Source organism: Erpetoichthys calabaricus, chromosome 13 (genome assembly GCF_900747795.2).
Source record: "Erpetoichthys calabaricus chromosome 13, fErpCal1.3, whole genome shotgun sequence".
Lineage (NCBI taxonomy): Eukaryota > Metazoa > Chordata > Cladistia > Polypteriformes > Polypteridae > Erpetoichthys > Erpetoichthys calabaricus.
In genome coordinates, this window is record NC_041406.2 from 1,860,682 (window position 1) to 1,883,678 (window position 22,997).

General features: G+C 45.4%; 1 protein-coding gene across 1 annotated transcript in view; it reads left to right on the forward strand.

The window, feature by feature from the left end:
- The first annotated feature begins 7,701 nt into the window (after positions 1 to 7,701).
- Positions 7,702 to 22,997, forward strand: part of nod1 (nucleotide-binding oligomerization domain containing 1) — a 68,281-nt gene continuing 52,985 nt past the window's right edge. Inside the window, exon 1 of the mRNA XM_028817876.2 lies at positions 7,702 to 7,800. The gene's annotated coding sequence lies outside the window, so the exon portion shown is untranslated. The remainder of the gene's footprint in view (positions 7,801 to 22,997) is intronic.

Genomic DNA, 22,997 nt, shown 5'->3' on the forward strand with positions numbered 1-22,997 from the left:
ACTGCCACACCTGTTTCAATCAAGAAACCACTTAAATAGGAGCTGCGTGACACAGAGAAGTAGACCAAAAGCACCTCAAAAGCTAGACATCATGCCAAGATCCAAAGAAATTCAGGAACAAATGAGAACAGAAGTAATTGAGATCTATCAGTCTGGTAAAGGTTATAAAGCCATTTCTAAAGCTTTGGGACTCCAGCGAACCACAGTGAGAGCCATTATCCACAAATGGCAAAAACATGGAACAGTGGTGAACCTTCCAGGAGTGGCCGGCCGACCAAAATTACCCCAAGAGCGCAGAGATGACTCATCCGAGAGGTCACAAAAGACCCCAGGACAACGTCTAAAGAACTGCAGGCCTCACTTGCCTCAATTAAGGTCAGTGTTCACGACTCCACCATAAGAAAGAGACTGGGCAAAAACGGCCTGCATGGCAGATTTCCAAGACGCAAACCACTGTTAAGCAAAAAGAACATTAGGGCTCGTCTCAATTTTGCTAAGAAACATCTCAATGATTGCCAAGACTTTTGGGAAAATACCTTGTGGACTGATGAGACAAAAGTTGAACTTTTTGGAAGGCAAATGTCCCGTTACATCTGGCGTAAAAGGAACACAGCATTTCAGAAAAAGAACATCATACCAACAGTAAAATATGGTGGTGGTAGTGTGATGGTCTGGGGTTGTTTTGCTGCTTCAGGACCTGGAAGGCTTGCTGTGATAGATGGAACCATGAATTCTACTGTCTACCAAAAAATCCTGAAGGAGAATGTCCGGCCATCTGTTCGTCAACTCAAGCTGAAGCGATCTTGGGTGCTGCACAGGACAATGACCCAAAACACACCAGCAAATCCACCTCTGAATGGCTGAAGAAAAACAAAATGAAGACTTTGGAGTGGCCTAGTCAAAGTCCTGACCTGAATCCAATTGAGATGCTATGGCATGACCTTAAAAAGGCGGTTCATGCTAGAAAACCTCAAATAAAGCTGAATTACAACAATTTTGCAAAGATGAGTGGGCCAAAATTCCTCCAGAGCGCTGTAAAAGACTCATTGCAAGTTATCGCAAACGCTTGATTGCAGTTATTGCTGCTAAGGGTGGTCCAACCAGTTATTAGGTTCAGGGGGCAATTACTTTTTCACACAGGGCCATGTAGGTTTGGATTTTTTTTTCTCCCTAAATAATAAAAACCACCATTTACAAACTGCATTTTGTGTTTACTTGTGTTATATTTGACTAATGGTTAAATGTGTTTGATGATCAGAAACATTTTGTGTGACAAACATGCAAAAGAATAAGAAATCAGGAAGGGGGCAAATAGTTTTTCACACCACTGTAAATCCCAGCCTGGGGACTCTCAGGTACCTCAGAACTTGTGATGAGCAAACCCTGCTGACTTTGCTTCACCTCAGGTTCTGCAAAAACAAGGAGATGTCCAGGAATTTCAGCAAATTCAGTGAAATGCATGTAGGTGAATGGGGAAGGAGAAACTGAACTTGTTTGGAGTGGATTATAATGGTGCAGTGGTCTTTGAGGTGTCCTCGAGGTCCAGAGAAGCATCTCCCTACTATGCTGGACTGATTATTGTGGTCTCAAATGTGACCTGAGCTGTAAGGCAGCAGTGCTAACTACTGCGCCACTGTGCCTCCATAAAACATTATCTCTCCTTGTGTCTCCTGAGCTCCTAGGACTAGCGAACACCAACAGAGTCGCAAGGGATCAGCGTTACGTTATACTGGATATTCAGGGGTTTCTTGCTAAGCTTTATTAAATGTCTACATGTACTTATTTGAATGATGCTTTTATCCAAAGCGACTTACAACATTTATGATGCAGTTGGTTACATGGTGGAGTGGTGGCTCTGAGGTAAACTCCAGAAGTGACTCCACTCCACTGGGACCTTAACCTGCAATTGCTCCGTCCTGGGTATGACGTTAATCTGTGAGCAGGTCCTCCAACGTGCAGGAGAAACTCAGGGGTTGGTGGCAGGATTGGCACTCCTTAAAAAAACCTCACGCTGTTCCAGTGTTGTGCTGAGGTGACACCTGAGCGAATGCACCCAATCCTCCTCCTGGTTCCATTTCTTTTGGCTTTTCCATTGGAGCCCAGGCAGGTGAAGTGACCTGATCAGGCCTATGGACTCCTCCAGACGGTCATCTTAAGATGTTCTGTCCAGACTGTTCTGAGGATGGGAAAGATGGAGGGTCAGAAACATAGCGGTCAGCCATAAACACTGAGGGCAGTCAGTTGACAAGTCAAACATCAAAGGGAGAACAGAAAGCACTGGAACCCAAGTCTGAGGGACTGGGCTGAATTGTGGCGTCTGTATGCATTTAAATGTGAAATGTCTTCTATGTGTTTGGTGCTTCCTAGGAAATGGCCGAGTCTCACACATGGCGAATGTGTCTCTGTTCTACTTACTGTATGTGCCCAGTTGGTTTTCCTGTGTTTAATAATCAACGTGATTCCATGAAATGTCCTCATAAAATCGTCATTAAAAACACAACAACAGAGCCGGACCCGACAGCTTACCCCTTTCTAATTACAACATGTCAAGGTTAGACTGGTTGCCAACGCAATCGCACACGCAGCGGGACTTTTCATTTGTGACAAGAAAAAAACAAATCTGCACCCAAGCAGGAGAACAGGTTTGCCCAGGTTGACGATGCCTGGAGTGATGGCGTGACATCTTGTCGTTGTCATAGCGCTGCTTACGGATTACTGAGGGTAACCTGCAGAAATAAGCGTCACAAAGAGGACCACCCTGCCTGTTTGACATCCACGAGTCGTAGTCCTGGTCCCCAGCGGCCTTCTCGTACACCGCCAACAGGGGACCGAATGACCAGACGGCCGCCATCACACATGAGTGGGCTTTACAGGTCTGAGGGAGAGAATAACTTGGAGGTCAGCGCACAGTGAAATGTCTAAGGATTTGTTTTAAATGTCATGAGGAAAGCTACGGAAATAAATCAATAATAAATATACGAGGAGGAAGGTTAACGCAATACACAAAGTGTGCCAGGAGATGACTACGAGATCAGCAGATGTCCTGCAAACAACAAGACCGGACAGTCGTCACATACACAGAAATCTCAAGGATAGTAGCTGAACCTCAAAGAGAGAGGAAGAAGAAGAGGAGGAGTGTGACATTGAAGACTTTTATTTACTAAATTATCGGAGTGTGTGAGCCAATTGGAATAAATGTGTGTACATAAGTCAGCACTGCACTGTTCAGAAGACGGACCTCTGCTCTGACCTTTCTGATTATTTTGTGACAGACTGCTGTGATGAATGCTCCCTGTCCGGCCCTACTGAAGAGAGAAGAAAGGATGCAATGGACAAGTCTTCTCCTAGCTGGTTTCTGACTTCAAGAGGTTTCATCAAACTTGTCCTAGTAGAGGACACAAGTGTCTGTGTCAACAGATCTCCGAGTCTACTGACGTAAGGCCGCCTGCTCACTGACTTGTCGATAACTGCGGGGCTCTGCATGCTACTAGCTCTCCTGTCTGAGTGAAGTGCAGTGGCCAGGGGACTCCAACTCCAGTCCTGGAGGGCCGCAGTTTCTTAATTAGTGTCCTGTTTTTGCTAATTAATTTCTTTTGAATTCATTTTAATTGACTTGTTTTTTAGGATTTGTTCCCCAGAATGTCTTCATCGTTCCTCAGGATTTCTTCATTTTTTTTTCCTTAAACAGAAAGGACATGTGAAGTGAGTGACCAACAGAAGACCACCTAAGTCAGGGCCTCAAACTTCAACTAATTTCACTCCAAGCAGTTGCTTAATGAGGTGCAGAGTCTTGTCGTTAATTAAACTCTTTAGTTCTTTAATTCTGTGGCTTGTTGCTGCTCTCATTGGACCATAGCAGACATTTCTGAAATTGTCAATTTTCTCTTTTTAAGAGCTCCTGGGGTCCTGAGCAGATCAGCAGTCCTGAGACCTCCACCCTTTTTATTTTCAGATATTGTGTGATGGTCACAGTTTGCTGGTCCTGTTTTGGCTCATTTTGTATCTCGTTATTGTTTAAGGAAAAAGAAACAATGAAGGGGTCCGAGTCTTCAAGAACAAGTCAAGTAAAATGAATTCAAAAGAAGTGAATTAGCAGCAAAAACAGGTCACTGATTAAGAAAAGGGCGAGAATGAAAACCTGCAGCCACTGGGGCCCTCCAGGAGCGGAGTTGGGGACCCCTGCTCTAGGCAGTGTGGCCATGAGCCCCACGGTGACAGAAGGGCCATTCCTTTCCAGTCTTTATTCTCAACATGCTGGCCTATCTGACAGCTGAATGGAAAAGGTAACGGCGTTCCCACTCACACAGCTCCATAAAGCTTCATTATGAGTCCTGACCTTTTATTGTAGCTTATGTGCTGGTGGTAGTCATTTTTAAATTGGATTTAGTTTAATTTCACATGAGGGATGTCAGATTTAGGGTTAGGGTCACATTTTCTTTTTTGCAATCTAAAGCCCATCATATTCTACTTACACCACCATCTTTGTATTTTTCTTACACATCTCCTCAGTAAAGTGGGAGGATTGACATCTTGTATAGAAGGAGCCGGTAATGAGCTGGCATCCCATCCAGGGAGGGTTCTGTCAGGAGTCGGGCCGAGTTCTTAGTCACCCAGAATGCAACTTCATACTCGGAATAGCAGGCTTCAAAAAATGTCTTTATTTATGTAGCAACGGTAGAAGGCACCTTAGAAAGCAAAAACTAATAATAAGGGACCAGAGACCACCGAGCAAAACACAATCACTCGACTCCACCACAGGACTCCATGTTTGTGTTAAGGCAGCAACTTGCACTCGAGTCCCCCTAAAAATGACAAGGACACCTTAAAATATCAGACATTACAAAATGGGCAGGAAACCGAATGGAAATGCATCAGAGACGCCTCAAAGTGACATTCAGGCATTCTGAAACAACCCTCAGTTCTCTTAATCAAATATCTGAACGTGTACTTCACATATCGTGAAATCCAATTGGAGGTTTAGTGTAAGATATGCGACAATTTCTAATATATTAACAGCCTGAGGTTAGCTCAAATACATTTTAAGATGTCTCAGGATACTGTTCTGTTGTTTTGTGTTTATTCTGTTGTGTAGTCAGATAAATGGAGCAACAGGAAAAGCAGTGAGAGAGAGATGTGAAAGGCACTATATAATAGGTAGATAGGACAGGAAAGGCACTATATGACTGATCGATAGGAAGGATGGGAAAAGCACTGTATGATAGATAGGTATAGGTGAAAGGCACTATATAATAGATACAGTAGGGAGATAGATGGATAGGAAGGTACTATATAATAGATAAATAAAAGGCACTATATGATAGATAGGTATAGGTGAAAGGCACTATATAATAGATACAGTAGGGAGATAGATGGATAGGAAGGTACTATATAATAGATAAATAAAAGGCACTATATGATAGATGGATAGATAGACAGATTTCAAATTTCTGGGCTTTTCTATGTGACAGCACCTGAGTTTGTGTGATCACTACAGATGTGCAATGGCAACAAGTGACAACACAGACCACATGTCCTGACAGATGTGCCCCCCCCCCCCAGCAGCTCCCCCTAGAGGGATCCCGACAGGGCTGTCCATCATTACAACGACTCCCATGCAGCCCTGTGGGTGTCCAAACTGGAGTCGTGCCAGAGGGATGCTGCCACCCAGTGTATTGGCAGAACATGTGGCACTGGGAGGGAGGGAGGGAGGCACTCTCTCTCCTTCTGCTATAATGGCCTCCTGTCTGGGCTCCTTTATATATATATATACACACAGACACACACACACACACACTAGCTGTGTAAGCCCATGCTGTAAAAAGCCCAGGCTCTTGGTAACTATTGACTACTAGTGGTTTGGTTTTGCCGCTGTGCTCGCCCTCCCTTGTCTGTCAGCGGCTAAGTGAGTTTCTCTCTCGTTTGCCTTTCCTCGGCGGTTTCACTTTGGCGATGGTGTTGCTTTCTTTCAACTTCATGCTGTGGCCTCGTCTGTCGTTCTTCTTCCGACACTTTCACTTGGGGCTGCCTTGCCGGCTCTTTGAACTCCATGCTGTAGCCTCGCACTTCTGGGCCAGACAGACAGACAGACAGACACACAACCAAGCGTAGACATTTATATATAAGATGTGACTACTACTGTATACAGAAACAAAATACATAAAAGGTGTTTCTTTCACAGCACTCAATGTGCACTGGTACAGTAACCTTTAATTACATTTGTGCCAGTAATACCCAAGCACTTGCCCTTCTACAGAATATCAGACATCACGGGGTTTCCTCCCACAGTCCAAGGACATGCAGGTTAGGGGGGCCATCATGTCACTCTCCAAGCTGTTTAATCCAAACCGGTGGCGCGGCGGGGGGTTGGTGGTTGGGTTTTGGGGGCTGGAGCCTGTGGGATGCTAAATTGTCCCCTGTGTGTGCCTTTGCCCTGTCCAATGATGGCTCCTGGGGTGGGCTGGCTCCAACTTCCTTGCAACCCTGCTCTGGATGAAGTGGGTGTAGAAAATGGATGGATTAAATTGTAGATCAGAGTTCCCCAAATCTGTCACAGGCATACAGTCAGGTGAATTCTTCAAGCAGTCGGCCTGTTGACAGTTACAAAATGCAGCAATTTGGGTCAAGAACTTGGTCCTCCCCATGGGAGTCAACTGCATTTATGCGTTATGGGAAAACGAAAAGAAACAGCTTTGCAAAGTTGCCTTGCAGACAGGATTGTGAAATCTTCACGTGCAGTAGTAATTTGGATATGCGGCGCCATTTGCTACGCTTAATCGAGTGTTTTATTTCCCTATTTATCTGCCAATGCAGGACTGAGAACACTCCAAGTGTGCTGTACGCGTAGATCAAAGTGCGCCTGCGCGATCGCACACCTGCGGCTTCTTAGCGTCGTGAAGAAGAGAAGGACGCCCTCTGCAGTCAGGAGCGGGGACGAGCAGCCAGCATCGGCAGCTACGAGCGTTCGTTTGTAAACGTTTTTTAAATGCGTGCTCAGTGATTTGCGGGCACTACAGCCTTTTTTGATCCGAACGTCTCCGTTGAACCTCTGGGGCGTGTTGAGGCGAGTCAAATATTTGGGTGCGTGTTTCATAATAAGCGAAAGGGCGAATAAAACGTGAATTGTCATAAACCAGCCAACCGAAGAATTCCAGCTCGCAAACTGCACTGAATCATGCCCACCAAACCCCCCATACACAACATCCTTGGTAAATCGAGTCAGGTACCTTAAAATACACGTCGAGATATCGAACAAGTAATGGGGACCGCAGTACACGGGGCGGCGCAGTGGTTAGCCGCCTAGCGCACTCAGCGTCCCGACTTTACGATTCGGGCCGATGCCATGTTGGGTTCACGTAGGCGCGCGCGTGTGACTGGACCCCGCAATGGACGGGCGTGCGCACAGGCAGAGGCAGGGCCGGTTCTTGCCTTACGCCCCATGCTGCTCAGGTTGGCTCCGGTACCCCCAGAAACAGAATTGTTTTGAGATGATGAAGAGAGGTGACGCACCGTGGGGAATGCGATTCAATAAAACGGTCCGGAGAATACGCGAGTTAAGAGGAGTAGTCCGTTTGGAAAATGACAACTGAATAAATGACACAAAGGCGCAAGTGCTGCATTTTAGAGACCGACGTGACGTGACGTGACGCCTCGGGGCTCAGCCCGCCACTGTGGCCGCCGGATGGTCAGCCCCCCCTCTCGTAACTTTACTTTCACTTTCCGCGAGTGCAGCGCAGCAGCGAACAGAGGAGCCTCCCTGATGGGTTACCCACGGCCGGCGTGTTTTTAATGCGTGACAGCTCAGTAAGTTGGCTTGTTTATTTGTTTGTTTATTTGTTTTTCCCTCTTCGCGCCTCCTCACCTTCGTCTCGTCCAGTTTGCACTTGAAAGCCTTCGAGTGTTCGCAGAGCAGAGCGGCACTCGTCTCGCCTTCTTGACCATCGCCGTCCAGGCCGACTAAATGCTCACGTGCCCACCGTGGGGGCTGCCGGGGTGCGTTCGCGCTCAGGCCGCTTTACGAGGCGCCTTTACGGGCGCGGGGACCGGCGGCGTTAACGTTAGCAATGCCGCCGGCAGGTTAGAAACGTTCAGCTGCCGGAATTCCGTCCCGTTGTTTGCGTCTGCAGAGCGCGAGTTCACGGCGAAGAGCCAAACGACCGACCGACCGACTCGATCACTCGAAGGTGCAGGCAGGTGGGCGTAGCAGGGTGCGCAGACTCCGCCAACGTCCTGGGGGCTTTGGAGAGTTTTAACGTTTATTTTTTTATATTTTTGATCACGAAGCCGGACTTGTTGTTTTTCTTTTCTTGTTTTTCTTTTTTTATTGTGATTTTCTAAAGCTCTTTGAGTCGCAGCCTTGTGTATGAAATGCGCCCCTCAATTCCAGGTGGATGTCCCGGTGGTCGTCTTCTTCTTGTCGATGTTTAGTCTTTCACTTTTTTCTCACTTGAGGTTTCCTCCTTGTATTAAAATCATTTCCATGAATGTTTTGACGCAGCTGGCAGCCCTCAGTATCTCAGAATGACAAAAACACGAGGGTCAGTGGCGTAGCGTAGTAGGGGCGGCAGGGGCGGCCCGCCCCGGGCGGCACTTTTAGGGGGCTGCAAAATTTCACAATAAATAAATAATATCTTGTAAAAATTTGAACCATACCTAAATAAGGGGGCGGCGGATACCCACGCTACGCTACTGACGAGGGTGGACATTTTTGTAAACTTATTAAAAAATGCCAACTGAAGCATCTCAAGTATTCGGACCTTTTGCTGTGCGTGTGCTTCCCATTCTGTTGACCACCACGGAGATGTTGTTTGAAGTCCACCTGTGGTCACATCAGTTAGCTGGACATGATTAGCGAAGGTGACCAGAGGTCAGAGGAACTGCCAGCGGAGCTTAAAGAGACGATTGGGACGAAGTGCAGATCTGGGTACGGCTGCAGCATTTAAGGGTCCTAAGAGCTTAAATGGAAGACGTTTGGCCAAACTGAGCAACTGAGGGAGGAAGACTTTGGTAAGAGAACTGACTGAAAAGCAGGTGGTCATTCTGGCTGAGCTCCAGAGAAACATCTAGAGCTGTGATCCTTAACCTTTTTTGAGTCACAGACTCCTTTAGGAATCTGATGAATGCTATGGACCCCCTAACCCTAGAAATATTCACATAAGCGCAACTTTGCAAACAATGCAAAAAAGTTTGCAAGCAACTTTATTAAAGTGCTCCACCGTATCAGCCTGGTGAATTTCTATCAGTAAACTTGTATTCCAGATTTGAGGTGTGTAACAGCAGAAGGCCGCCAGCCTCACCACTTCTTTTAAGTTTATCTCTTGGAATTCTAAGCAGACCCTCATTTGATGATCTAAGGTTACAATTTGGAGTGTAAGATGTAAGACATTCTGAGATATATGACCGAGCAGATGATTGAAGGCTTTATAAACCATCAGCATATTTTAAAGTCAATTCTAAATGACACCGGTAACCAGTGTAGTGACACTAGGACTGGCGTGATGTGCTCGGTTTTTCTTTTGCTAGTTAAGATTCTGGCGGCTCCATTCTGCACTCATCGCAATCGATTTGATGTTTTTTTTTGGGTGGTCCTGAGATGAGTGGGTTACAGTAGTCGAGTTCACGCTTTAGTTTTTTAGTCAAGTAATTTCTAATCATTGTGTAAAGTTATAAGAGATCTAACTTTTGTTATATTTCTTAGGTGAAAAATGCTGTCCTGTTAATCTGATTAATATGTGATTTTAAAATTCAGGTCCGAGTCAACAGTTACCCCTAAATTCTTTACCTTTTGTCTTGACTTTTACGCCTAATGGATCAAGTTTATTTCTAATATCCTCATTATATCCATTTTTGCTAATCACTAAGATTTCTGTTTTCTCCTTATTTAGTTTGAGAAAATTACAACTCATCCACTCAGAAACACAAGTAAGGCATTAGGGTCAGTGAATCAAGAGAGTTGGGGTCATCAGGCGCTACTGATATTAATATAATTATGAAATACAATCCTCTTGTACAAATTAAAACCAATCTACTACCATTACTATTACATCTACTCTGAATCAACAGTACTGGGCTGTATAGTGAATTTAAATGTTCATTTTTATCTGACCTTCACAGACCCCCTGAAGCCCATCCTAGGGGTCCACAGACCTCAGGTTATGAGTCCCTGGTCTAGAAGCCCTCAGTATCTCAAAAAGACAAATCAAAAACAAGAGGGTAGACATTTTTGCAAACTTATTAAAAAATAAAAACTGGAACATCTCAAGTACTCAGACCCTTTGCTGTGCCCATGCATCCCACTCTGTTGATCATCGCTGAGATGTTTCCACATCTTGTTTGAAGTCCACCTGTGGACAGTTGAGTTGTCTGGAGTGGCACCGCTGCAACGCTCCACTGATCTGGCTGGGCTTTATGGCAGAGCAGGCCGATAACACATGAAGGGACTTTCAGATGGCGTGAAAGAGACTCTCTCTTGTCTGAGGGAGCCAATGTTGAACTGTTTGCCCTCAGTTCTAAGCCTGGCATTACTCCTCATTCTGACGGTGAATAACAGCGGTGTTAATATCAAGCCATGGGGTGGTTTCTCAGCATTATGGATTGGAAAAGGGAAAGCTGAATGGAGCAGAGCACAGAGACCCCCCTTAATGAAAGTCTGCCCCTAGAGTACTCTGGACCTCAGACCGGGCCAAAGGTTCTCCACCCAACAGGACAGCAACCCTCAGTGCCAATCAGAGACAACGTGGGAGCACCTTAGGCCCAACTCTGAGAGTGTCCACAGTTGTCTTTGCCAGAGCCCAGACTTCAATCCAGTCACACATCTCTGGGGAGACCCGAGAATAGCTGACCGTTGGTGGTCTCCGTCCAACCTGGCTGAGCTTGAGGGGTTCTGCACGGAAGAAAGGAAGAACATCCCCAAATCCAGGTGTGCCAAGCTTGTCACATTGACCCAAGAAGACTCCAGATTGTAGTCCCTGCCAAAGGGGCTTCACCTTCTGACTAAAGGGTCTGAAGATTTATCTCGGTGGAATAGTTTGGGTTTCTATTTTTAATGAACTTGCAGAAATTCCTAAAATCCCATGTGTTGTTTTGCTTTGTTATTCTTTAGTATTGAGTGTTGCTTCATGAGGAGGAACAAATGAATTTACGTGATGTTGGCACAAGGCTGCAACAGAGCAAAATGTGAGAAAAGTGAAGGGGGCTGAAGATTTCCTGAACTCCCCTCACTATTCATGTCGGTCACCTTTCATGCTACAAAAAAAAAATCAATCAAGCAATGGGAAGCTGGAGCCTGTCTTGTCTTATCGGACCCCCGTGATGCCCTCTGCCCTCCACTAAAAATCAGAGGAAAACTTGCCGTCACATTTAAACGTTTATGGCGTAGCCCACCTGATTGGTGGTCTTTATCAAACCCATGAGTTCCATCTACGCTGGCTCTGTTCTCCCGATTCTCTGCTATTAGCTGTTCCACGGTGCCGATTCCGAAAACGAAGGGTGGCAGCTCTTTTAGTGCAGCAGGCCCCCGGTGATCGAATGTCCTGCCTTTGGAGCCTCGTTCGTGTGCCTCACTTTCTGTTTTTAAATCTAAACTTCAGACTCCTCTTTTTAATATTGCCTTTTGTTGATTTTGGTGAGTACATATTGGACTTAATGGTAGGTTTTAATACTTTGTATTAATGTACATATCTTGACATCGCTTTAAAATTATATGGATTATTAATATTAATAAGCATAAAACACAAAAGGTGCTTGTGAAAGGAACCAAGGAGATGTGATTTAATGTTGGTGGTCCAAGTCTGAAGGTAATGTCTTTGTTTCCAGCGATTTTAAGCCTTCATGTATGTAATCTTAGTGAGTTGGAGGCAGTCGCCTAATGTGACATCCCCAGCAGCTCAAGCCAACTAGTCCACGACTCGCCCCCTTTGCATTTAGTCGTAGGCCCCTTCTCTGACAACGCTTATCCAGAAGTACAAAGCGTAAAAGGCAACGATGAGGAATAAGGAACTCGCAAATCAAAAGAGAAACCCGTCTGTCTGATGTCGTGTCTTTTACGTATCGTAAAGTAATGAAAAATAAAGGGTAGAGATTGTGGCGGAATTCGCTGAACCTGCTGACTCTTCACTCAGCACCAGCTCCACCAGGCAACACCCTATTGGCTGTCGGACACAGCGGCGAGCCTGACCGTGCTGGAAAGTCGCCAGGCAGTCGCCGAATGTGACCTTCCGAGCAGACGTCGGTCAAGTAAATTGACGAGATCAGCACTGTCAGTCGACAAGTCTGACATGTCCTACGTTTGTATTGATTAATCAGTAAGGCATTTGTTTGTTAATAAGTTTGTCTTTATATTACATGCCAACACATTATAGTGGTATCGACTGAAACCATCAGAGTTAAGGCCGTCTCACGTACTCCTAGTAAATCTTATCGACTTTGGGGACGTCCCAGTCATATATCTGAAAAAACTCGCACAGTAAATGAAACTCTAAAGGCCATTTAAGCGCAGTCCTGTCCTTGTACCTGCACGTAAATCTGCTCTGCCTACAGTAGTCAGAAAAGGTGAGAAATTCATAAATCGATAAACCTGCAGACCACCAGGGAGCTGCGTGTCTCTGGCAAAGGCGTGTATCGCGGCTGGACGGAGCCCCCCATCCAAGGTGAGTGCCTCGGTGTCACTCTGGCCTCCTCAAACTTAAAAGCACACATTCAGAATCTGAAGGCAGTGGGCTTGCGGTAGAAAACAACAAGAACCCGCTGAGCTGAAACTGTTTACCGTCTTAAATAGTAAATCAGATTTGGAAAATAAGTTGAGGTTGTGTGCAAGGACCGCGTTTTATTTACGGGTATTTGGTGCCACTTTCAAAGTAAGACGGATAAAAATGTGGTTATTTCAAAAACGTCTCACACTCCCATCGCCACATCGATGCACTTTACTTTCTGCCTAAGTGGCTTCAATTTTTCTGTCTTTTTCTTGTTTTCATTTGGCTCTGCCCATGGCAAAGGGGTCAAGGCGTGGGGGGTCCAGTCCACATGTGAATCGTAAGGCACATGCACAAGCAGCACATTTAAATACATTTTAGATTCATGAGCGTGTGAGCAGCACACGGGGACAACTGCATGTGTGTGTGCGCCTCTCGGAAGAACAGCACAGGCAGCTTTAGGTGGTCTTGTGCCTGTGAGTTTGATAAGTGAGGGGCCGCAGGCTCAGTCTGTGGAGTTAAGGAGCTGCTTTAAAGTGCGGGAGTCATTGATAACTCTTATCTAAGGCAAATAATCTGTGCAGTTAGATGTTTGTTTTGTGAAAATGAAGATAACGCGAATAATGGATCCTCAAACATGTGGACTGTGTCCTGATATATCAGTGGCAGAAGGCAGCAGCGCTGGCTCTTTACTGTGGCATCTCAACTGGCAGCGTTGACAGCTGTCCAGCATGTCTTCCCATTACTGCCCAGTTATTGCTCATTTAGTTTTGAGTTTTCTGTAGGCTTCTCTACAAATCTTCTTCTTTAACGTCTTCATGGATTCCACAGCCCACTTTACTTCTTGCCATAATTTTTGCATCGAGTTGTTTGGGACTTTTACTTGGCCTTTCAAAAATAAGACTTGCACTTCTGCTCCTGTCTGGGGTTTATTGGCTGAAATATTGACGAGTGTTGTCATTCTGGAGGGACAAAGATCACCTCGGGTTTAACTGGGCATGAGTCTGTGTGTCCAGTAGGGAGTGCCAGCTCTGTGAGTGGACCGGTGCATTATGGGAGGGCAGTTTGGCCTTAAAATAAATGACTTCAAGTATACTTGAGATGTACGTGTGTGTGTGTATAAAGTAAGTATTGTATATGGGTAAGTATCATCTGTATAAGCTGTGTGTGTGTGTATGTGTGTATATATATATATATATATATATATATATATATATATATATATATATATATGGTTGAAATAGTTTTACTGTCAAATAATGCAAAGAGCACACAACATGTGTTTCGCTCTAATTCTGGGCTCATCAGGTGTACACACTCACTGCACCCCCTCTCAGGAATCGACCTCAGACGTCAGCGCTAGAGGTGAAGCCTCTAACATTGCGCCACGGCGTGTGGTTCATTTGACAGCATGTAGATCGGAGTAATTACATTCATGGCATTCGTAGTCTGAATCACAATCTGATTGTATGGGTGGTTACCTACCAGGTAACGCCTGATGAGCCCAGAATTAGGGCAAAACACGTGTCGTGTACTCTTTGCATTATTTGACAGTAAAACTATTTCTATGATCTGCTTCTCACAACTGAAAGAGGGCACCGTGGTGGATGTTAGCCGACTTGCTGACCAACCACAAGCATTACCTGGTAGGTAACCACCCATACAATCAGATTGTGATTCAGACTATGAATGTCATGAATATATATATATACATAGTGAATAAGGCGCTATATACTTGCCTGACCTGGCACAGATTCACTCTGAGGCACATGTTTAGAAAGGCACAGGCTTTATTTTTCCTCACCTGTGGGGCACGTCTTCCTTGTGAACCCCACAAGCAATACACAGTCCCAAAGCACTTCAAATAAAGCACAACTAATCACCACAAATACACCCTTCTGGCACCACCACTCCTCATCCTCTTCCTCCCGATTCTGGCCCTGAGTAGTGGCTGCAGGCTCTTTTTTGTAGCCCTCCCAGAAGTGCTCCAGGTGGTAATTGGACTAATTAGACTGCACTTCTGGGTGTGGCTGCCTTCCAGCCCACAGAGGCTCGTTAAGCCGTGCAGCTCCTCCGGGGGGTGGCCACGGAGCCCAACAGGTCTAAGTCCTGAAGTCCCACACGTGTGGCCCTGATGTAACCCAGGAGGGCTGCCATCAAGCATTCTGGGGGATGTATAGTGCATCCCATGGCTGCTCCCCTGGATCCAGTGTTGAAGGGTGTCCCGGCCGAGCATGGGACCTAGCTGCCTGTCACAATTTTTATTTATATATATATATATATATATATATAATCTTCATTTGGATCTTGATCTTTGTTTGTCCGCGAATGAATTAGAAGAAGAAGCACTAGATGGCAGTAGAGAGACAGCTAAAACATAGGCATTGCATTAAGAATCTCCTCCAGGCTTATACTACTGAAGACTGTAGTACTCCAGTCACACCTCAAAACACAGACATTCAAACTAAACAAATTGTTGTGCTTTAAATTAACTAATCTTTATATATAATCTTCATTTGGATCTTGATCTTTGTTTGTCCGCGAATTCATGTTCCCCTGACACTGCCTTGGTTGTTACTTTTCTTCACAAACACTGTCGATAGCACTCTTTGTGTTTAGATCTGGCGTCAACACCTGCTTCGTTGTCGAGGCTGTGGTTTTTTCTATTTCTATCCACCGTCATTGGCAGCACTTCGTCCAAATCGAATGTTCACCCGCTTCTTGGAGTCTGCAGTCAGAGTATATAAGTCGGACACACTTCTGTGATTTTTACATCAGTCAGCGTTTGGAGTTCAAGAAAGAAACATTGGTTCTTCCTTACTCTTTGGATTGCCACAAAGCAACCTTCGAGATTGGAGAAAGGTTGAGAAGAGATCGTGAGAGGAAACGACAGCATCGTGAAAACGAGACGGACTGTGAACGGAGAGAAGCAGAAATGCTCCTCCACCACCACATAATTACTATTCGGACAGTGATTCCGAGTAGGCCGTTCCTATTGAATCAATGTCCAAGGGTTTTCTTTTGTAATTTTGTTTCCCTTATAAAAAAATCATAATGCTGTGCGACGAAGGGCCCAGTTCAGGACTGGCAGCCGCGTTTAAACAGGGAGCCCTTCACAGACAACTTTAACACGCGCAATGTAGTTGTGCGCACATGGCTAGTGTGTATATTGTGTGTATATATATATCTATATATATATATAAAGTGAATAAAACTGGAGGCTTCAGAAATGTTTGGGGTGCCAACCCAGCCTCACCTGTTTTGATAATAATAATAAAAGCAGAAAAAAGTTCAGAACAGTGCCCTGCAAAGATGTGCCACCTGACAACAAAAGGTGTTGTGTTTCTTGTACTGCAAATGGCAGCATTGAGCTTTCTGACTCGGCTTTCTTTATAAGGTCAGAAGTCGATCTCGTAGGCTCGGCCCCCCATTTCTAAGAATAGATTAGAATGACGGGGCGGGGCTTGTGATGCCTGGTGGGGCTCTGTGTCATCTCCTGGTGACGGGTCAATGCTGTGTAGCACCCCTTCTGCTCGGCGAGTCTTATCTGAGCCCTAATCACGTGGGTGACATATATATATAATATATATATATATATATATATATATATATGGGTGAGCCAAAATTATGTTACCACTAATGGTAGTGCTATGGATTTACTTGTATACAATTTTTGTGGGCAATTTATGGTTACATGTGTTTAACGTGATGGCAAACAGGTTGAGACGTTCCTGTAAATCATCTTGTACATATGAAGTATGTTTTGTGAATAAATTGTTTCTGCTATTCAAATGTTACCATAATTTTGACTCTCCCTGTATGCGTGTGTGTGTGTGTATATGTATTTATGTATTTATTTATTTTTTGTTCTTTATTTCGCCTTATACAATTTCTTGTATTAGGAATTTGTTAGTTTTCGCATACCCCTTGGGGTCAGAGTGCAGGGTCAGCCATTGTACAGCGAGCACCCCTGGAGCAATTCCAGGTTAAGGGTCTTGCTCAAGGGCCCAGCAGAGTAGGATCTCTTTTGGCAGTGACGGGGATTCAAACCGGCAACCTTCTGGATACCAGCGCAGATCCTTAGCCTCAGAGCCACCACTCTGTATATGTAAATAACAAAAAATCAACATCCTTGACAATCAGAAAAAAGTTTGGGGAGGCCACCCGTATACTCGATCCCCGGCTGTAAAAGTGTAAGTCCATGTAAAGCTGTGATCCATGTAAAAACTGATTACAGAGGGAGGTCATCGGGGTGTTAAGGCAGGTTGGTAGAAGTGACATCATTGGACTCGGGCAGAATTTCCCATATTTGATCTGCAGAAATAACCGAGGAAAGATCAGCGTACCCTGCAGCCCCCTGGCCTGGTGTGGCATTACGTTTGATTGGTCCCTCTGGCCGTCTCCATGATAATGAACTTGAACCACTCAGAAACTGTCCAGCTTAGCTAACTGTGATATGGAGGCACTTGATTGTTGACTCCTTTCCTGAAATAAGCGTGTGGTCCTTGGCGTGTCCTGTTACTACTGCACCCTGGGGTTTTGTGAGAATGGCGAGATCTTTACTGGTCCGGCACTGAGAGCATCAAGCTGTGGAGAGGTGCGTGACGACCCTGATCAGCGTTTCTGTGTTGTGTTTTCTGGTTTCTCTCCCTTTTTCTTCCCCCTCTATCTCTCCTCTCATTTAAATAAAAAATAACTGGATGGACTTGATGGGTGGACAGGTGAATTACCTTGAGGGGTCTCGGTTCTGCAGCGTTCTCCTTTCCCCCATTTACACAGACGCACTACATAAACGAGACAACGCTACAAAACACGTGACTCAGCACAGTACATTTAAGATGACGTTAATCACATAGCACCACTACAAGCTTCCAAACGCAAACCCCACATTTTGACTCGACTCCAGACCGTCTCCCTCCTCAATAGTTAATGTGACAATGAGGGGCCATGGAGCAGCTGGTCACTCGAATGTTCAAATGCTTTTGTGCCCCTGGAAATGGGGGGATCACGTATAAAAATGTCTGTCTTTTCTAAATCGCCCATGTGATATTTTTGTTAAACCCCTACTACACTTCAGTCCCACCCCGACGATATCAGAAGTCTCGACTGTAAGCAGTGCTTATGGATCCCGGTGGGTTAACCACAGCCACTTGTCCAAAAGAAGAGATGGAAATGCCCCCTTTAAACCAGCACCCTGGAAAATGGAAAGTGAAATGCAGCCCCCCACCAGTGTCTGGAAGGTTTCTAGTCCTCTGAGGCGTGAGGAGCAGTCGAGGACAGGAGTGGAGGAAAAATGGAGAGCCAGTCCACCTCCACAGTGAAGGCCACTTCAAAAATGGTTTCTCGCTGCTGCTGCCAATGTGTGGAAAAGTTAAAAAAGTCCCCATATATCCGTCTCTTTCTCTCTGTTTTATTAGGTACGGTGGCCACCATTACAAACGACAACTCTGACAAGCTCCTCTACCTCTGTGCAAACACCATTTAAAGCCACAAGACCCCATATTTACAACCCGGGAATCTGTGCCAGAAGTATTGTTACAAGCGCATGACTACCAGTAAACGGGGCACAAAAAGAAAAGCCAACAACCTGACCAGCCCACTCCAAAGCCATGGGCATTAATATGGACTTGACCCAAACCCCCCCCCCCCCCCCCCCCCCCCCAAATAGCCTCCACTCTTCTCTTTTCCTCAGGATTGTGGAGTCCAGCTGTTGGGATTTGTGCCCATTCAGACTAAATGAGCATTTGAGAGGTCAACTACTGACATACTGGACGAGAAGGCCTGGCTGACAGTTGGCATTCCAGTTCATCCCAGTGGTGTTCGGTACCCTCCTGTGTAGGCCACTCCATTTCACACAGAGAACTACAGACACATGGGATAGGTGACCAAGTAGTGTGGTAGACCGTAGGACTCTGCGGACCTTCGAAACTCAACTTGATGTAGGACTGGCAAACGTCGTTGGGCTGAGTGGCCTGCTCTTGTCTTTGGGGACCTGTTTTTTTGTATACTGTGGCACAGTCTTGCTGGAACAGAAAAGGGCCTTTTCTGTCTTTGTCTGCTGTCACGTTTACAGTACCTCTCGCTGGACCCAGGGGGCCGAGCCTAAACCCCGCCATTAGCCCTCCTCCACTGAACTTGACACTCTGGATGGCAGCGTTCTCCTGGCATCGGCCAAACCCAGATTGGTCCATCAGACTGCCAGCCAGTGAAGTGGGATTCCTCCGTGCTCCAGGGTGCTTCACCTCTCTCCCGCCTGTCGTGACTCCAGAGTCTCCATAGCACTTTCAAAGGTGGCCTTCAAAACCCTGAGTAGATACCAAAAAGGGCCTTGAATAATCTTTATAAAAGACTGAAAGAAGATGCTCTGTAGGACCACAAGTTCCTAAGAGCGCAAAAGGAATTGCCTGAGAAGGCAAGGCAATCCACAGCAAACAAAGTCCCGATACAGAATCCAAGGGCGAGGTCACAAAACGGAGCACGGGTTCAAAAATCACAAAAAGCAATAGCAGAACGCACAGTAGACACACGAAACGCTCCACTAATAAACTCACTGAGATCGAACCGTCAAGAACTGTGGAAGGCCCTCCCATATATAGTGTGGAGGGCGGTGATTGGCAGGCAACCCCGCCCCTTGGGGAACCACCCACAAAACCCACGGGACATAATCAGATAAAGAAAAGAAACGTTAGTGGCACAAAATGAGACAAAACGAACAAACAAACACAACTTTGAACCCCAGCCAGGAGAGAAATGCCAGCTGAAACGTGAGGGCACCGTTGCACTTAATAATAATAATAATTCTTTGCATTTATATAGCGCTTTTCTCACTACTCAAAGCGCTCAGCTATTGCAGGTTAAGGGCCTTCATTGCTCAAGGGCCCAACAGAGCAGAGTCCCTATTGGCATTTCGGGATTTGAACCGGCAACCTTCTGATTGCCAGCACAGATCCCTAACCTCGGAGCCACCACTCTGCCTACTTTGTGATCTTATGCCAGTTTCATGAAGCCCCCTACGGACACTTTGTTGTGCTGATGTTGCCCGTCTCTGTTGTGACTGATGCCACAGAGGGGACAGGCCATTTTTTAGGCCTCCTCCCTGCACTCGGCAGCCCCTCTTCTGTGAATGACCTGAGCACAATGGCGAGGGCCTACATCTTAATTAGCTTGACGGTGCAGTGCGGCTGAGCCTGAGGTGCTGGGCAAACTGAAAGCATCGCTGCAGGAATTGAAACTTTCTGTGCGGACTCTGATTGTTGAGCCTGATGGTTTCTGTCACGTGTGAGTGAAGTCGTCCTCGCTGCTTGAATAAAAGGGGGCATTGCAGGGCGGGTGAAGGAGCACAAAGCTGTGCTGAAGGTTTGCCAGTCAGACGGCAGGCGTGACAAGTTGGTGGTTTCAGAATAAATCACAGCATTTACGGGGGGGCCAACGGGCAAAGAGAAAGCATGAGGCAGGAAACCCGGATTTATGGGACACGTCGGCGCCGAGTAGTAACCTTACTTTATTCTTTGTTAATTAGTGTTACCTAATTTTATTTTTATATGTTTTCCGTTCTTCATCTTGTTAGAGCACTTTGAGCGCCACCATTTGTATGCTGTAGAAGTCAATGGTGTTATTGTTGCAGTGGTGATGTGTCTGCCTTCTCAGCCTGTGCCCGTTCTTTACAGCAGTCTCTCCGGCCACCGAGGCTGGCATCTCGTCTTGAGCCAGTGTTGTGCTGCCCGTGTTTGTACCAGCCAGGCAATAAGCTGACGTGTCTGACTGCTCTTTAGTTGTCACCTGCTTATGCGGTAACGGTGAACCTGCCATGACGATCGGGACTTTGTATTCTGTATTCATTTATTTCTTAGGCCTTGTCCTTGGCCTCAAACAACAAAGCAGGTAGAATTCAGGGGGCTTCCGAGGTAAAGGAATGTAATCGTCTCATCTGTTTGTCGATTTAGGACGTTTCTGAAGATGTTCGCCTCCCTGAGGCTGTGCTTTGTTTTGGTGTCCACGGCACCATTGTTTGCTGTTTGCAATGCAGAGACGCCCAGCAGTTGCTCAACGAGATGCCTGAGAGTGTGTGACACGTGACGTTGTTACCGCCATGATGTTCTCCTTTACTGTCCGAGTTTGTGGCCGATACCCAACTGAAAACTCTCGTAGTTAACACATTGACTGCTGGCCCATTTCTTACCAGGACGCTGCAGTCGAGGCCCGTGTGTATGTGACAAACGATTAAGTCCATCAAAACTCGGTGTCCGTGCCAGAGCCTGCAGGTCTCATGTCATCTCATCTCGTCATTATCATCGAAACATTCATCTCTCAACAGACCTAGGTGTGTCAGGACATCAGCAGCTCTTTGTCCCTTGAAGTCACTTTACTCCGCAAGCTGTCACGTCCAAAAAAAATAAAAAAATAAAATGCATCGGCTGTCCAGTAGATGGCAGCACCGTAGCAGGCAACTGAGACGCTGCAGCAGAGCTCACCAGCATGCCAGCTGTGCCCATTGAGGCCGTATACTGGTGCTGGAGTTCTCTCATACGTCGCCCCTCAGCTGCCTCAGTGAGTGAACTCGCACCTCGCGTTCAACGTCTTCTCCATGACTGCGCATTGCTTTCTGTTCTTCGACTTTGATTTACATCTCACGGTTTGGTTTGGATTCTGTGAAATATTTTGGTTTTCAACTCTCTCACTACATCTTGTGATTTTTGTCTCCCGTCCTGACTGTTTGTTTGAATCTCGTCCTCCCAGTTTGACCCTTGGCTGGTGATTTATGTAAAATTCAATCGGCTGAATCCATCCTACCTAAAGCAGCTGCCTCCCTGTTGCAGTCGTTACACTAACAACGGCATAATGAACAGCAGATGATCGCAGCAAATGTTACATCAAATGTGTGTTATGCCTGCTGGATTTTCACACTTTCTACTGACCAGTGCTACACACGGCTTAGACTTTCTCTTCTGGTCAGTTTAGCACTTTTTTCAAGTGTCTGTTGGACCAACGCCCCACACTTCAACATTCTTCTGTCCATTGATCAATATGGAACACAGGGCACCTGCTGCACTCGCCACCGTAAGATGGCTTTTATAGAATGAGTGACTGTGTGTCCATCTGGTTACTGTGTCTCTGTCATTCCAACAGGTGGTGCTTCACAAACATTCCCACTGCTTTTAATAAAGCCTGTGCCAAATGGCATATAAGAGGGACACATGCATTGCATTTGTCATGCCAACTGAAGGCACATCACAAACATTTGTAGTGATGCATTTTATTGTTACAGATGTTTGTGATGTGCCTTCTGTTGGAGAGACAAATGCAGTACATTTTATTACTTGAAATGTTTGTGATGCGCCATCTGTTAGAATGACAAATGCAATCCATTTTACATTTCTAATGTTTGTGATGTGCCATCTATTGGAATGACAAATGCAAGGCATTACTACAAATGTTTGTGATGTGCCATCTGTTAGAATGACAAATGCAATACATTTTATTACTTGAAATGTTTGTGATGCGCCATCTGTTAGAATGACAAATGCAATCTATTTTACATTTCTAATGTTTGTGATGTGCCATCTGTTGGAATAACAAATGCAGCGCATTACTACAAATGTTTGTGATGCGCCATCTGTTAGAATGACAAATGCAATCCATTTTACATTTCTAATGTTTGTGCCATCTGTTGGAATGACAAATGCAGGGCATTACTACAAATGTTTGTGATGTGCCATCTGTTGGAATGACAAATGCAATACATTTTATTACTTGAAATGTTTGTGATACGCCATCTGTTAGAATGACAAATGCAATCCATTTTACATTTCTAATGTTTGTGATATGCCATCTGTTGGAATGACAAATGCAGGGCATTACTACAAATGTTTGTGATGCGCCATCTGTTAGAATGACAAATGCAATCCATTTTACATTTCTAATGTTTGTGATGTGCCATCTGTTGGAATGACAAATGCAGGGCATTACTACAAATGTTTGTGATGTGCCATCTGTTGGAATGACAAATGCAATACATTTTATTACTTGAAATGTTTGTGATGCGCCCTCTGTTGGAATGATAAATGCAATCCATTTTATAATTAGAACATTAGAACACTCTAGACGAGAACAGGCCATTCAGCCCAACAAAGCTTGCCAGTCCTGTCCACTTATTTATTCCAAAAAAAATCAAGTCGAGTTTTGAAAGTCCCCAACGTCTTACTGTCTACCACACTACTTGGTCGCTTATTCCAAGTGTCTATCATTCTTTGTGTAAAGAAAAACTTCCTAATGTTTGTGTGAATTTCCCCTTCACAAGTTTCCAGCTGTGTC